Source organism: Hippocampus zosterae, chromosome 17 (genome assembly GCF_025434085.1).
Source record: "Hippocampus zosterae strain Florida chromosome 17, ASM2543408v3, whole genome shotgun sequence".
Taxonomy (NCBI): domain Eukaryota; kingdom Metazoa; phylum Chordata; class Actinopteri; order Syngnathiformes; family Syngnathidae; genus Hippocampus; species Hippocampus zosterae.
Genome location: NC_067467.1, coordinates 6955850 through 6972120, shown reverse-complemented (window position 1 = coordinate 6972120; position 16271 = coordinate 6955850). Strand labels below are relative to the sequence as shown.

Below are 16271 nucleotides of genomic sequence, written 5' to 3'. Positions count from 1 at the left end.
AGTGAGATGGATGGTAAGAGCAGTTAAGGTTACTCACTGAGAATTCCCTGCTATGCTATCAAATGAAGAGCCAGGCCCTTCTGCATCTCTAAAGACGTCTCAAGAGAGGACAGCATCAGTAACAGCACGGGTGGCGCGGCCGTAGCCTGGGTCGGGGCAGGAGTGGTGGGTGGTTGCATTTGTGGTGAGGCTGCACGTGGTGATAAGGGGATGGATGCGGCGCTTTGTCTCAAATGACTCTCAGTTGGTGGTTTGCAGAGCAGAGGTTATCACGTCGCGCTTCCAATGGAAAGCACTAAAATAAATGGGCTTTGTTCGAGGCAGAAAAAAATGTGATTGTCCTTCTCGAAGAAACCAAAGACACTGTTAGATTTTTGGGGCGCCACCATGTTTGACTGACATGGTCAGACTAAAGACCGCATATCCAAAACTAGAATAAATGAATCTTTTTCGAGCCAGATGTCCAATTATGTTAGCAATGTTCCGGGACAGGTTTTAAGATGCTGCTCGTTGCTGTCGGCCCAAAATAAATGGCATACACAATCACAGATTTATTTGTTTTTCTTTAAAACCCATCGTGGTGGTGTAAAAAGACAACATGGACTTCACTGTATTGCTCACTAAATGCTCCACTGGTACTGTTATACTGGAAAACCTGATTTCAAGGAAAAACCATCAATTCTCATGTTGTTGCCATGTAGTTTGTTTAAGTTGTACAAATAAATACAAATCTAAACACAACTCATGTTTCTCTGGCAGCATCTTCAAGAAAAGTAGCTTTGACGTGTGTGTGCCCTGAGTATGTGCACGTGATGTAATTAAATTTTTACAGCGCCCACAATATGCATGTAAACTTGGGGCTCGCCTGCCTCACGGTTCACATAAATGAAGGGACTGACTAATGCGAGGCTCATGTTTTATGCATGCATCCGGCCTGCAGGTTACAGCCGCATTGTGCTCAGCAGCTGTGGGCCCAGCAACATTACGAACAAGACAGCGACTCCTTTGAAGCGCACATTCGAGATGATTTTTTTTTTTTAACCTTTTGGACATGACAACATAGAGTTGCAACTACTACAAGGTTTGCACAATCTGTGGTTTGCTTCATTGGGTACAGTCAAATAAGATCAATTAACATTTTGAAAATTTTGATAGTGTCAATGAAAAGTCAATTGTCTGTGTTTGAAAAGTCAAATGTTTTTGAGACAACTCTTGGAAATCGTATCATGATGTTCTGTAGTTTTTGGGCCTTAAGGAGTATTTTAGTGGAGAGTGAATGCATTTTTGGGGACACGATAGGCATGTACTGAATACGGCAATGCACTTTGACGTCATGTGTTTATTTCATTTAGATTATGTCATATGTTTGTTTATTATTATTATTATTATTATTTAGCACACGAATGCACTTTTATTTCGACTGCTGGATTCCAATTCCCAGGATGCAGCGCTGGAAATGGTGTGTGATCACGTGACGCAGATTGTCCCACTGTTGACAGTAAGTTCTCTTATTAGCTGCTCATGTACAGGAGGTACACGAGTCCGTTTTAAGAGGTATATTTTTACACACGTAACATGTAGAGAATAATTTTCATTAAAAACAGACGATACCGTCTTCATTTGTAATCCAAACAATGTCAAAAGGCCGATGCAACCCTTTTAGCTTAGCCCCTGGGTTTCGCATGTATCTTAACCAGGAAGTTTGGTGGCATTTAAGTTGAGTCGTCAGACAAAAAAAACGTAATTGTTATTTTTGTGACTAGTTTTATTTGGCCAAATATATGGTCTAACTAGTATTATGAACGTTTCTTGTTTTATGAAGTACTAATTGCAATTGGTAGGACGAAGTTCATCCTTTTTTTATTTTATTTTTTTTTTTTTACCGGACATGTCCAATTTTCCGGGAGGGTTTTATAAATTCATGAAAATGTCCGTCTTTAATTGATTCTCATAGGACCAATTTGCATGTCTTATTTTTTTTTTTTAATCGACGTGTGTGACGTATCACTGGCGGGGCGGGGAGAACCCGGAAAAGAAGGCGAGCAGTGGCAATCAACACAAGTGTGTGGAACGGGTGCGCTCAGTTGCTAGTGTGAATGCCAATTGTTTGCTGGTGAAATGGAATGGAACGACATCCCGTTCATTCAGCCACGTTGCACTGCTGTGGTTGAAGTCACTGGACTGACAGCCTTGGTTCGTTAGGTTTACTTGTTGAAAAAGCCAAATAATACTGTAGTCCCCTGACAAACGTTCCGGAGTTGAGGACCGTGACAATACGCGATAAAGATAACGGTGTGCAAAGATCGCCCGTACATGTTTCAGTGTCTAATAAACGTGCTGGTCGTGGAGAGCTCAAGGCTCCTATCGATACAGAAAAACCCGTGAAGACGGGATGGAGAAGAAAACTATTATGAGGAAGAAGACTGTAGCAATACTACCACTAAGGAACTTATTTAAGAATACATTGTTTTTTTTTTCTGCATGGAAAACGAGTCTCTTTGTTCAACGATAAAGATGTAATTTCTTTAGGTACATGTTAAATATAAACAATATATATACTGCAAAATGCAACACCTACAGTATATTGCATGTTTTTTTCCCCAATATAATGCAGCTGTACTTTAAAATAGACATTTAATGTTTGAGGTCTCTGAGTATCTTTACAGTATCACGAGGCCAGGCCAGAGTCCTTTTTGGGAAATCAAAATATGGTCACCCGAAGATAAAGTACCTCAATGTACACAAGTGTTTTGCAAATTGTACTTTTTAATGCCTTGTATGAAAAACGTTGGATCTTTCAGAGTGCCATCCCAAAAATCAAATGTGAAGTTAAACAACAACTGAGTCTTTTTTTTTCCATCTGCATGTTTCAGACCGATGTAAAGTGTGTCAACACAATTCTGTCTAGGCGTCGGACTACACGCAAGCAATGTCAACGTCAAAAGGTAAGATGTTTGCACAAATTAGTGTTAGCTAACAGTGCAATCTAGTTTCTGGTGTACTGTTTTGCAAATCAAATCTGTAGGGGTGCTCGCTTTAAATTGGGGCATCTACGGCCATTGATGGCTTCGCATATTTGCGCTCTGGATGTACTCGGTACTCTTTAAAAATGGTCAAATACTACACCCCTAATATCATATGACCAGCCTGAAAGGGACTTTCCGGGTTGGTTCCATGTCAGCCCTGTGGAGACGCTTACAGAACACAGATAACAGCAGTTTTTAATTTGCGACTGCAAATTATGCTCTGCAAAATGAATGATTAATTCCACTCCATTGCATGTGCCTCCCCAAAACATTAATTTGAACCAGAGCGTGACAAGTCGACAGTAAATGTGTTTTAATTCTTTGTCCTTCATCTTCATGTATTTTGATGGGAGAATGACAGAAGTGTTTAATTAAGACACCTGCAAACTGTTTTAAATTCCAAGAACAATCGCATAATTCTGCACGTCTCATCCAATTTCTGATTGGGTGTTGGGCTCCTGTAAATTTAAGCGGGTAATAATCTTTTGTTCGCCGTCATGCTACTCTTCCGCTAACATGGCGCTCCCCGACATGTACTCACCATTTTAATTGCTATTGGGCATCCTGAGGTCCCTTGAAAGGTGCAAAATAAATCTAAGTTGTTGTTATTATTGGAGTTTATGCACATGCATACAGGTTCAGTCAGCTTTATGAAGCATCAATCAGTCCTAATTAATGTTGCGAGCGTCAAGTGATCCCCGGCGTAATCTTTTCATAACTGAGGTCTGATGAGAGTTGCTCAAGAAGAGAACCTGACCTTTAGATGACTTTTGCTTTATGTCTCGCTTGCTCTGGGGGGGACAGGTTGAATTGCATTTTCTTTTCCCTTCAATGTGGCATGAACACTTTAGGGGGTGGGGGAAGCTGTCTGACTGTTCTGAAACATGGCTGCATCATTACAAGCTGCTTGGTGGCTAATTAGCTCATGTGGAGCTATTACATGCATCCGAGCGTAAGAGCGACAGCTTTTGTTGCTGAACCCCCCCCAACTCATCCAAGAGCATGGCAAGCCTTGGCCATGAACTCACCCCTGTTGATATTTATTTGTATTTCTCCAATAACACTCAAACTGTCTTCCCAACACAGCCTTTCACTTGGAAACACCCCCTGCAGGTCAAAGAGTAGTTTTTCCCTCAAGGTCTTTGCAAATGAAAAGAAATCTTAAAATAGAGATCCAAATCCTAATCCAAATTCAGACCCTAGCGTATCCCACGAGATAGTGGTACACTATTGAACTAATCCTGAACCCACGCGTTCTCCCTTGGGCGGTTGTTAAAAGTTAATGGCTGCCATGTCAACGCTGACACATTTTCAAATCGCCACAACAGAAAAGGTAACGCACTCACTGTCGATGTTGCAAATTTGAAACATAAAAATCCAAGGGCATATGTTTTTTGTTTCTCCGCAAGATTGTTTTCTATTTGTACGTAAATATGCAATGAAACAAGATTTATTTTACCAGATTTATTTTTTATCACTGCCCCCTGTGTCATGTAGTTGCCCCTGCTGGTCATTTGCATGTATTGTATTGTATTGTATTGTATTCGTCCCAAGAAGTCTGCATACAATATTGATTTTTTTTTTACATGTGTGAGAATTACATTCAAAAGGAACAACAAAACAGACCAGGTGAAACTTAAACATTTTCTAAACATTTGATCATAGGCATCTTCAAACTTGATCGAGTGTCTATTATGATACATATTGATATTGAATTATCAACCACTTGTCTTACTGAATACAACATAAACGAGTAGTGGGCTGTCCCTTGACTTCTCCAACCGCATTAACACGTGTTCCTTATTCACCTTCTGATAACTCTGCAAAGGTCAGTTTTGTAGCCAATTCATACCAAGCAATGCAACGTTCATGATGTGTCTGAAAATACTCGTGAATTTTCTAACCACGTGTAACAATCACAAATACTTCTTGCACTACTGCGCATGTGTAAAGCAGTGAGGTGGTTGCTGTTGCCATTTCCAAGCTAAGCAGTCGCAGTGGCTGTGGCAGGCTGAGGTTGGATTAGACTTTTGCGGAAGGCTTGTTTTCATTGTAGTGAACCTCATTGCAAGGCAATGGTAGAGAAAAAGATTTCATATCATGCAACAGGGCGCGGCTTTTCGTTGTAGCGGGTCACCGGAAAAGAGTGAATGGCTTTAATGCATGGAGATTTTTTTCACACTAGGGGGTATTTCGGCACATGTAGGTTTCGTTGGAGAGGAGTTTCACTGTATCACATGAGCCAAATGGCGCCCATGAAGCTAATTTAAAAGTACTGCAAATCTAGTGTTGTGCATAAAGTATAGTTTGTTTACATCAGATAGGTATTTAGAATACATCACATACTGTAGCTATTTAGACTAATATAATATAATAATCTTGATTTATTATTATTATTATTCTAACATTTTAAAGAAATTCTTTGAGATCTCTGTACGTATTTATTTCCCTTTCCTCATTCAAGCCAGGCGTTGACTCCACGGCAATGCACTGCAGCAACAAAATTAAATGACAAATTTTCAATTAATTTGAATTCAATACAATAGTCAAATATGTAAAGACGAAAAGAATTTACTTACTGGCACAGACGAAATGAGTCAAACCCAATCTCGGCCATCAGCCCTGTAAACGCACGTGGAAGCAATAGAGACATCAAGGTCATACACAAATTCAGCTTGACCATACCCTCACTTTTGCAGTACGGTTTTTTTTTGTGTGTGTTTTTCGTAGTAAAAATCTCTGAGATTACAGTACATTCTGAAAATGTGAGCTCACAGAGGACACGGGGTGGGAAGTCGCCTACAAATGAAGCAACAATCAGCAGGTGTTCCATCTCCGTCGTGGTCCCTGTTGTTAAGAGGAAACATTACTGACTCATGGGTCATCTTAACAACATGTGACTTGAATCAGTGGGTGGAGAAGATTCATATCACCTCTTGAGTGTCTTCCAAAGAACCACACATATGAAGATGACGACGGGCAAAAGCACCACAGCACAGATTTCTATGTGAACAACGTGCAGTAGGTGTTATGTACTCCTACTTCCATGCTGAGCCCTACCTTAAAATGTACATTTACATGGCAACATAAGAAGCTTAAATCCGATTGGATGAAAACAAATGAACCCACAAACAACTGGAAGCAGCGCATCCAAGACATATGTCAAGTCAAGTCAACAGTATTTATATGCTATCGAATGAATATCAAAGAGTGTCGGGAATAAATGAACACAATTCATCTGAGGTCCTGACTAAGGGCCACCATCGTTTACCGACAATGAGCAAGTAAGAATTTCAGCAGCTCTCATGAATGATACAAGAATTGAGTTAATCCTTTCGATCACGGGTGTCAAACTCAAGGCCCCGGGGCCAGATCTGGCCCGCCACATCATTTTATGTGGCCCGCGAAAGCAAATCATACATGTCAACTTCTACCATGATTGCTAAATTCTGGACCAAAATTTCAACTTCTCATATGAAATAAATAAGAGTGATATTGTAAACATTTTCTTGTTACCAAATCCCTCATTACAGTAACTGAAATAATCGTTGAATCAACCATTATTCTTGACTTCTTTAAATGCTTTCACAGTCATAACAGCCCGCCAAGGAAAACGGACACTTTAATGTGGCCCGCGAAAATTAGTTAAAAAATGAGTTTGACCCCCCTGCTTTAGATGCTCACGAAATCGAGGTGTCTTATTGTTGTCGGGAGAGCTGCTGGTGATGTTCATTGGCTCACTCTCATCGGGCCCCTCTGCATGAGAAAAGGCATTGAAGTTGGAGTTTGCAGTTAAAAAAAAAATCTTTGTCTTGACAGTAGCATTTCATGAAAATTATCTTATGAACAATCGTCCCTTCTGGCCGCATTTAATGGCAATTATGGACCTTAAGTTATGACTACCGTATTTTCCGCACTAAAAGGTGCACTGGATTATGAGGCGAACCTTCAATGAATGGCCTTCTCAATTAATTTTGTGATTTTTTTTTTCATACATTGGGCGCACTGTATTATAAGACGCAATCTAAAATGCATCCACTAGATGGAGCTACGCTCAATGAAACTCCCAACAGAACGACCAGATGTCAGTAAAACTCTTTGGATAAAGCAGCGACATAGTTCACTTAACCAACAGCAAGTTATAACATTGACTCGTTATCGATGAACTCTCTTGTCACTGCGCTATTTCCATGTTCAACTGCGTAACCGATCGCCTTAAGTTTGAACTCTGCATTGCCAGCATGTCTCGAGCAAGGGTCCATTTTGGGGTCGAAATATTACCATAATGACCATACGTCATCGGATTGGGAAGGCGCTCTGTAAGCTTTTAAGAAAATGGAAGGCTTTTAGGTATGCCTTTTAGTGCGGAAAATACGGTATTTCAAAACTTCACGCAGCACGACAGAATTAGTGTATTACAGACTGTTGTTTTAGAAGATGTGACTTGTGTGAATAATTTGCTTGTGTGCGCCCTCATATTTGCACAGTCAATCTGCCGGCTGCCACACGCAGCCCCCAGCATTGCGCTGATTGTTTTATTGGCCAAATGAACTTCAGTGAGGACCAAACCTTACAAAGGATTTGGACACTGCTTGGGATAAATCAAGGTTTAACGTATGTAGCGGTGATTTCATATGCGGACGATTTCATTAGACATCCACTGCCAAAGTCACAGTTCTCGCCCGGTTGTCAGGGAATAAACGCATGAAACGGGTGTAGCATTTCATGTTTGACAACTTTGCCGCTCAGATTAAATTGCTACTATCGTCGCAGCCGTGGCTAACGGACGCCTGTATGCAGTGCGTGTTTTAATGTCCAGTAGATGTTATCCAAAATTAAAGATGTGACGCTGATTTAAGAGGACATTCTGTCTGAACGTTCTGAACTCCTGTCTCGGTGCCAGTTTCAGATCATGCTGCCTCGAGGAAGTCTGCCTGGATCGAGCTTCCAACAGCAGACGACGCGTTTTTCCACAAACAGAAAAACGAATTGGGACTGCGGTACCTTCCTATGCGCGAATGAATTGGATTACGCACAGCCCAGCAAATCACAGCAATTATTAACCGCTTAATTAGGCATTGTGCCTATCCCTAAAAACAAAACAAAAACACATGCAGACACACTCACACACATGTAACGTTTTCTTGCGATCTTACCATGAGTTTCATAGTGCACACATTTCATAAATACACCAGTCTTCTGAAATAGTTGGAAAAGAAAGTACAATTGATCATGATGGAATCACACAGAGTCGGGTTTATAACACATCATGGAAAGAACAGAATTTACATTACGATACTTGTACTCCATTGTGATGTCCACGAAGTGTTTTGTGACAATGGAAGTGGCATCCATTCGTATGACGTCATCAGTGAAGTTAAACGTGGGTGGATCTGCTTTCAAGTTGCCGGTAGCAATCTGTGTCTTTTCGGAGACAACGTGAACAGAAACCGGTTGCAGTGTGAGCATGAAAAAACTGTTGCAGGCCTGAGGATTTCAGAAATGAAAAGAAGCTGGGGTTTTTTCGGTTCCGTTAGATCACCCAATGGTAAATCACTTTAACTAATTTGGGGTCCCGTAAATGTTCATCGGGGGAACCAATTTTTCTATTTTGACTGATATTCATAGTCAAGAATTATGATACTCATATGTATAATAAGGGTAAATGTTTGCATTAACCAGGATCATAATTACATCAGCAGCCGTGTACTCCAGGTTTGTTCAACAAAATAAATGGATCAAAATATGTTGTACTCATATGGCATCATGAATACAGCATTCCACAAAATCTGAGTATTTTTTTTTCCAGTCTCACACTGCAAAGATTAAATCACTGGTAATCATTAATGTACCAAAAACTAGTTTCGAACAACAGCACAATCACTCTGTTTTTTAAAACGACGTAGAAACAAAATCCGCAATTGAATGATTCAACACGTGCTTGTTAAACACAGTGCAGAAGTTGTTAAATTGCAGTCAATACCCTACACTAGTTGTGCTTGTTATGTAAATGTTGACTAGTTTCAAGAAAAAGCTCAATGCTGAACTATTTTTTAAAACATGATGAAATGTATATTTTAAAAAATCCATATTGAACTGTTGCAAATGTTGTATAACACAGTATATTTATTATAATAGAAATAACCACACAAAATACGGGGATCTCAGAAAACATCCCCCTGTGGCACACATAAAAAGTTCAATATAAAAATGTTTTATTCATAAAGTTACCATGTGTACAACTAATAAATTATAGAATAACTAAGACTGTTTCATAATAATTTTCATAGCAATTAGCCTTTAAAGCTAATGACTAACTTCAAGTACTTGCTTAGGAATCGTGCCGCCCGTCGTAGTTCTCTTTCCTGTTTTGTGCATGCGTTACATGTGAGCTTGGTGATACGCACTTCTTCGAATGATTCGAAAAGATAATCCAAGGATGTTTGCATTTCCTGTCCCCCCGCACCCCACCACCACCACCACCAAAATAGTCAAACCGAAACTGATATAGAATCGAAGAAAAATACTCTTACCACACCCTAAAAACATGTATACAGACAGAGTGAAATTGCGTTGATCACACAGGAGAGATTCTATCACATCCGGTCAACTAGTGCGCAGTGATTTTTATGGGAAAGGATTTTTTGGTACCGCACAAATGATCCCATAGAAACGGCACGCTACCTGAAACACATTTCCGTGAAATCCTCAGGCCTGTAGTTGAGTTCCAGATAGGAAAAAAAAAGCCACAGAACAAAGTTTGAAATTCAAATACCCCGTTATGAGAAATGTAGATGTAATCTCTGGTATGAGGAATTGGGTAGTTGAAGCCCTCCTTGGTTTTAGTATCCGTCGAGAAGACTCGTCGACGCTCACAATCTGTGTGGAACAACTTTTCTCCTTAGTTGTCAGCAAATACTAAAAGCACGCAAACACCTAATTCTTTTAGTCTACCTGAATTTCCACCGACGCAGGCAAAGAGAGTTATAAACGCCACAATCAAGGTGGCAGTCATTTCTTGCGCGGCCATCGTGCTGAATGGTTCCAGGAAGCGATACAATTTCCGGCTGTTTAGTGGGAGGGGCACTATTCTCTACCCACATTGCATCAACATTCCAAGGCATTTCCTCTGAACTATAACTTCACCAAGAAATTTTGGAGATCAAGACAAACAAAACAGCAGTGGAAAAGGACACCTCTGTTCAAAATTTAAAGTTGACTAGAACCCTCTAAAAGATCATCAGGCTCCTTGAGAATGGCTCAAAAGAGGCATGTTAACTTAAAATGTTGACAAAAAAATCTTGGGCCACTCCCACGAAAGAAAAAGAATGACAAATTCCTTTTAACTCAAAAGTAGAGCTATTTTCCAGCTTGGCTGTATTTCTACTTTGTTTTTTTAAATTAACCACAAGGTGGCGCCCTTGTCTGACAAATGAGTACAAAGTTGGCAACTCTGGCATGTTTTGTAAGATCTCCGGAGCCAGAAGAGAACAAGCGCTGTACATGAGGACATGTAAGAACTCCAACTCGTTCGTTGCACTTGTCCTTAATTTGTCTTCTTCAGTCTTACCCTTCATCACATTTGAAATAGCACTTCAAATATATCCCATTATATTCATGAAGGACAGCATTGTGAGACGAGTGGTTATTACTCCTGCCTCTCAGTCGAAAGCAGATCAAAGCATATTTTATAGTTTTAAACCTACCCCAAAAAAAAAAAAATCAAGTATTTTTACAAAAAAATAATCATAATCTCCAGAATTTATCCCCCCCAAAAATTCAGAAAAAGCTGCATGGTGTACTGTGTATGATCTGGACTCTTCCGTGAGATCAGACAGTGAGTCCTCTGTCTCAGACACTCACACACAAACACAAACACACCGTGTGCAAAGATAATCCAGACGCCACCTTCATTGAGAACGCATCTTCTCTGGTCCACCGACAAAACACAAACCGTCGTCTGTGTCACTTGATGTGGGGCCCACTCTGTGGCTCTATCCACTTGCATCACTCCATCCACTGTCACCCTTTCTCTCTGTCGTGTCATCCACTGTTAACTTGACCATCGTTACGACTCCCATCTAGGTGGGTTCGTTAGTTGAAATAAAAGCCATTTAGGGCAAGTCATTACTATGCTAGTGGTGATTCTCATCAGCCCTTTTCTTTTCTGCAGCACTTCGGTAACGAGCCAGTTCAGGCGCTGGTATTTGGAATAATTAGCCACAAAAGAAGGAAAAATAAAAAAAGATCCCCTCTTATGAGCCCAAGAAAAAAGGTGGCCACTATTGAGTGAGTCAATGGAAAGGTCAAGCCACACGAAGAATTCTGAGCATTGGAACATGTGTTGGCTGCTTTGCACTCTGCTTACCTTCTTGTGCATCACAACAGCAAATACAGGGTCAACATATCCATTTTGAGGGTGTTTTTTTAAATTTATTTATTTTTAATAAGAGATTTCAAGTCAAAAATGTTCTTCACAATAATATGACATACTAGTCTAAATATGGCATTATGCTCAATATTGTGTGTGTCGATTTTTTTTCCCTCCCCATCTCATTGTGCCAGTTGCTGGCGACTGAAAATGGCCTCGTAGTGTCCAAGGGCTCAGCTTGCGAATGTCACATGACCAAACTCGGACAACGGGTTAGCTGTGATTGGTCGTTACCTGATTTTTTTTTGGGGGGGGGGGGTTGTTTCAATTTAGCTTAAAATGTTTTTATACTTAGAATGGATGGTTTACTTTTCCATTCTTATGAGAACAGCTTCTTCTTGAGTCAAAGTTGGAAAAAATGCAACACCCCCCTGCTTGCGACAGCTTATCGAACCTCAAACAACGAAGCTTCTTGATGGACCAGTGCCCACTGCAACCTGGGAACATAATTAGGGAATTTGTATTTTAGCGGGGGTGGGGGAGGGTTGTGGTTTGTCCGGAGTCACATGTTGCTCAGTGTCAGAGAGCTCAGGGGTCCGGCTCTATGAATCCACTTTGCAGCGCAGTCTCCTGAGAGGGATCTCTTTCAAAAAGCAAATGTCTCTCTTTGTAGTGTGGCCTCCAGTTCAACTTGTTCTGCCTTTTTGCTCTCCTCCTCAGGGCCCGTTTTCTTTTTCCTGACTTTTTTCCCTCATTCTCACTCTTCCTCTTAAAATAACATGAGAAAGGGAGTGCATATTGAAATTTGTATCAAATTTGTTCTCTGACCTAAGGATTGTGTAAGTATGTTTGTCTTGGTGGGGAAAAAAACTCAACGGTGTTTCTAGTCGCTTGCCTTATAAAGATGTACAGCATCGTATTTTGCCACTCGAACAACATCCACACTGACCCTGGCATTGAAACAAAAGTGAACGACATTCAGGTCGGGTGGATCTAACTTGAAACTGAAAATGCAGGACCCAGAAACTTGTGCATGTTTTTATTGTGGCTGTTACATCAAAACCAGTGGCTAATGTTTTCATAAAAATTAGTTGGCAAACTCCAACACATCTTGCAACAGTAGCATTGGTTTCGGCTATGTCATTCGGTCGGTGGGCCTCATTGCATGTGTGGGTTGTTTTTGGTTTTTTTTAATCGGAGCAAGCTAGAATAACCAGGCATAAGAACATGGAACTTCCATACTGGAGGCCTCGTCGAGATTCAAACTACGAGAAGACGTGCGATCCATGCACCATGCCCTTGAGCAGCAGAGTCAGAACTGTAAGTGCAGAAGAGGAGCAAAGCCATCCACTCTTCGGATGACGATGACGAAGAAGAAGACTTTGAAGAAGATGACGAGTGGGGCGACTGAAAACCAAACAAAAAAACTCTCCCCCGAGTGGACCCCAACTGTACAAATATTGCGTGTATTTATTTGGACTCGTTTGCATTTTAATTTATTGTCGTGGCAGTCGTGTTCTTCACTCTATTCTACCGCTTGTGATTCAGGATTGGCCTAAATCTCACTATTTGGTCATCTCAAGTTCATGTGAGCGTGTCTTGTTACAGCCCTCAGGCATTGATAAAGGCCAGCATTGTGCAAGCAAATCTGCTCAGAAACAATTGAGATTTTTAAACCGAGACCTTCTGTTGTTTCTCTTGCGTCACACGTATATATGCTTGAAACACACATCCACTTTCTACATTGAGAAACACATACATACATAAACTGGCACGCACTGCACACATGAGCACTCCCGTTCGCCTCTTCAAAATTACAATTACAATTTCGATGACGGTAGGTAGAGAGCGTCAGGCCGCTGTAAATGGCAAGCCGGTGCAGCGCTGCGAAAATGGCAGACAGGTCGGAACGTCTATCACTGTCATGTTTGGTTAGGGCAGCACCTTGTGCAGCTCTTCACACTTGGCTGAGCCCTGTGGTTAAATAAACAAAGCTTTGTGTTCGGTTTTTGCTACGGATCAGCGAAGCAATCGGGGACTCACCTGGAAAACTGGAGGGTGAAAACGGAAAACAGAATGAGAGCATCACATTGCATTTAAATGTATTGGGGAGGGGGGGGGGGGGCTTGGAAGCAACTGTTTCTTAACTGGGATCCCAAAATGCGCATGTTATCTGATCCACCTGTTAAGTCCCTGCTATGGCTTGCTTGGTCAGTAAGTCCAAGGCCAAGATCATTTTTTGCAGGGAGGAAACTGAATCTTGGCAGACGATGATTAAACAAAGATGGAAGAGATAAAGTCGATGAGAAATAAAGGCGTTATGCTTTTTAAATGTCTTGGATAACATCCACATAAAACAATCTCAATTCACTCTTTTTACAAAGCATTTTTGGGGGTATCATTTATCTTAAAATGTAGCTGACCTAGTTTGGACTCGGATGGATTGCTTTCGTTTCATTTTCGTCTTTGAGGACAGAATTCATTTTGAAATACCCCCCACCCCTCTTAATGATAGTCCCACGATATGAAGATAAGCGGTCCACAAAATGGATAGATGGATAATGTTAGCGCTTGTAGCTAACAATAGCTAGCTCCGTTAGTTTGTTGGCTACACACACACACACACACACACACAGAGAACAACAAACCACAAGAGTAGGGACCTAAAGCTCTTACAATTTTTTTTATGTTCAATTACTGGGTTAATGTGTAGTTTGGTTCCAGTGAAATATGTGATTTAAATTAAATGAATGCTACATTTTCTCTTAAAAGTTTCTTCTCAAAATTTCCTGTTCTCTATTGAAGCTTTAATTTAGGTAGGTAAGTACTCTAGATAGAGAATAGAGAGAGAAATCTCAGCTGCTTCTACAATAATAATAATAATACATCACATTTGTAAGCGCCTTTGACAACACTCAAGGACACTGTACAGCCAAGACCAATGGTAAAACACAGATAAAATAATAAAGAAAGATTTATCATCAGTTAGATAGCATTCCTAGCTAACAAACGTGAAATGGATGGATGGATACTGTTCTCGGATCCATAAAACACAAATGTATAGGTTATCGAAAGCTATCAACTTGAATCAGAGAGATTCTTAGCTAATGTGGCTGACATAGTGAAAATCACAGATGTTTTTTTTTTCAGGAAATGGAGGTCAATCATGACTCTGCATTTTATGAACTTGCTGCTTTGAATGGCAACTTTTTCTTTTCATAAAGTTACTCGGAGCCTCATCAGGCAAGACGTTGCGGTAAACCAGTTTAAATACCTAAACACTTTAAAAAACACAATTGTTGACTTTCAGATTGCCATCTTCCTAAACATTGTTGCTCGTATGCCAGCTCTTGTCAAAAGACAGCTGCTGGGCGTCTAGACAGACAAGAAGGCACTTCTGTGCATCCAGGCTTGGGATTGTCTCCCTGTCACTGGCATCCTTCCTCATCTTCCCAAGTGAAGCTTGCCTTCACAGCCTTTTTCCACTGCCGTCATCATCTCTCTCCACAAGTGAGAGGAAGTGAAAACATAATTACAGGACAGAGGCGGTCATAATTCACCACCACCTTAGGTTAACACGAATAACAATGGTCACCAGCAGCCATGACATTGTTTCACAATTCCAGTAAAGGACTGTAAACAATCCGGCGTGAAAAGCTGCGGCGGTCCACCTGTTGCCCCTCCGCCTGAGGGAAGGGACTATTTTTAGGAAGGGATGAGAATATATATCATTTTTACATTTTCCTGGCCCAATAGCAGGAACTACTTTTTTCTTTCGATTCAGCTCGGCTACAGCATCTCAGCATTCGCACTTAACTGAGGAAATTGTATTTTGTATCATCAGCGTTCTGTTCCAAGCAGGACTGCACTGATAAGTTCAACCTGCATGACGCTTCGTACAGCACATGTCTAAACATTGTCCTTGAAGCGCTTGATTGTTGTGGTACTGTTGCCAAGGAGACACTTGGCTGTCAATGCATCCCCCAATTGTTGTGTTCCCCCCCCCTTTTTCAACACTCGCTGCACTTCCGTGCCGCGTGCATTCTTTTCTCACACGCGATCGTCCTCTCATCCACAGGAAGTCCAGCACAAACATTAACGGTGCAACGCACGCTGTGTCCCACTTGTGTAAAATACCTCATTTTTCGCACTTTTAAGTTTCCTACTGTCGTGTACACTAATATTTCGCTGAAATGGCATGTGGTCTTTCTGCTGTAGCAAAATAAGGTGGAATAAAATAGTGGAAGGTTTTCCAATAGGAAATAACGAAAATGGAATTTGGTGTTGTAAATTAAAATGTTTTTAAGCTCGGCACAAACTGATGCCATCATGAACCATTTATTGTGTCTGTAGTCAAAGTTTTTCAGGAAAACTTCAGTGTGCCGTTACAATCCGCTTTATAGTTTTTTTTTCAGGGAATCATTTTTCCGTTGTTTGCTGAAAAACTCAACGAATCACTATTTTAAGTTTTGATTTGCTGCCATCTTGTTGCTACGGAACTATGTTCATTGAGTTGAGCAGCTCCACTCAGACCAAAGTAATGCTTTGTTTCCATTTTGTGGCGTCGACAGGCATTTTTATACCTTATGGAGGGTGGAGGCATCAATTATGGGATCTTTACGGCAGGGATATATATAAGTGTGTGTGTGTGCGTGCGTGTGTATTTTTGTTGATTATACCTGAAATAGGTTTTGTGAAAATGTATTTGTTTTAAACTAATTAATAATCAATTAATTTCAATTAAGTACAAATAATACAGTTTAGTGTAAATGCATTTTATTTGTTTTAATCCTGAAATATATTGTTGGATTAATTTTTTTAAAACTCATCTACGACTGAAATGGCCCATTTTATCCATTTGTTTAAAAAACAAA

General features: G+C 40.6%; 1 long non-coding RNA gene across 1 annotated transcript in view; it reads left to right on the top strand.

Moving 5' to 3' along the window:
- The first annotated feature begins 2020 nt into the window (after positions 1–2020).
- LOC127589717 (uncharacterized) overlaps positions 2021–16271 on the top strand; it is a 34922-nt gene continuing 20671 nt past the window's right edge. The window contains exons 1-2 of the long non-coding RNA XR_007959485.1: positions 2021–2074; positions 2874–2945. This is a non-coding gene — a long non-coding RNA (uncharacterized LOC127589717). The remainder of the gene's footprint in view (positions 2075–2873; positions 2946–16271) is intronic.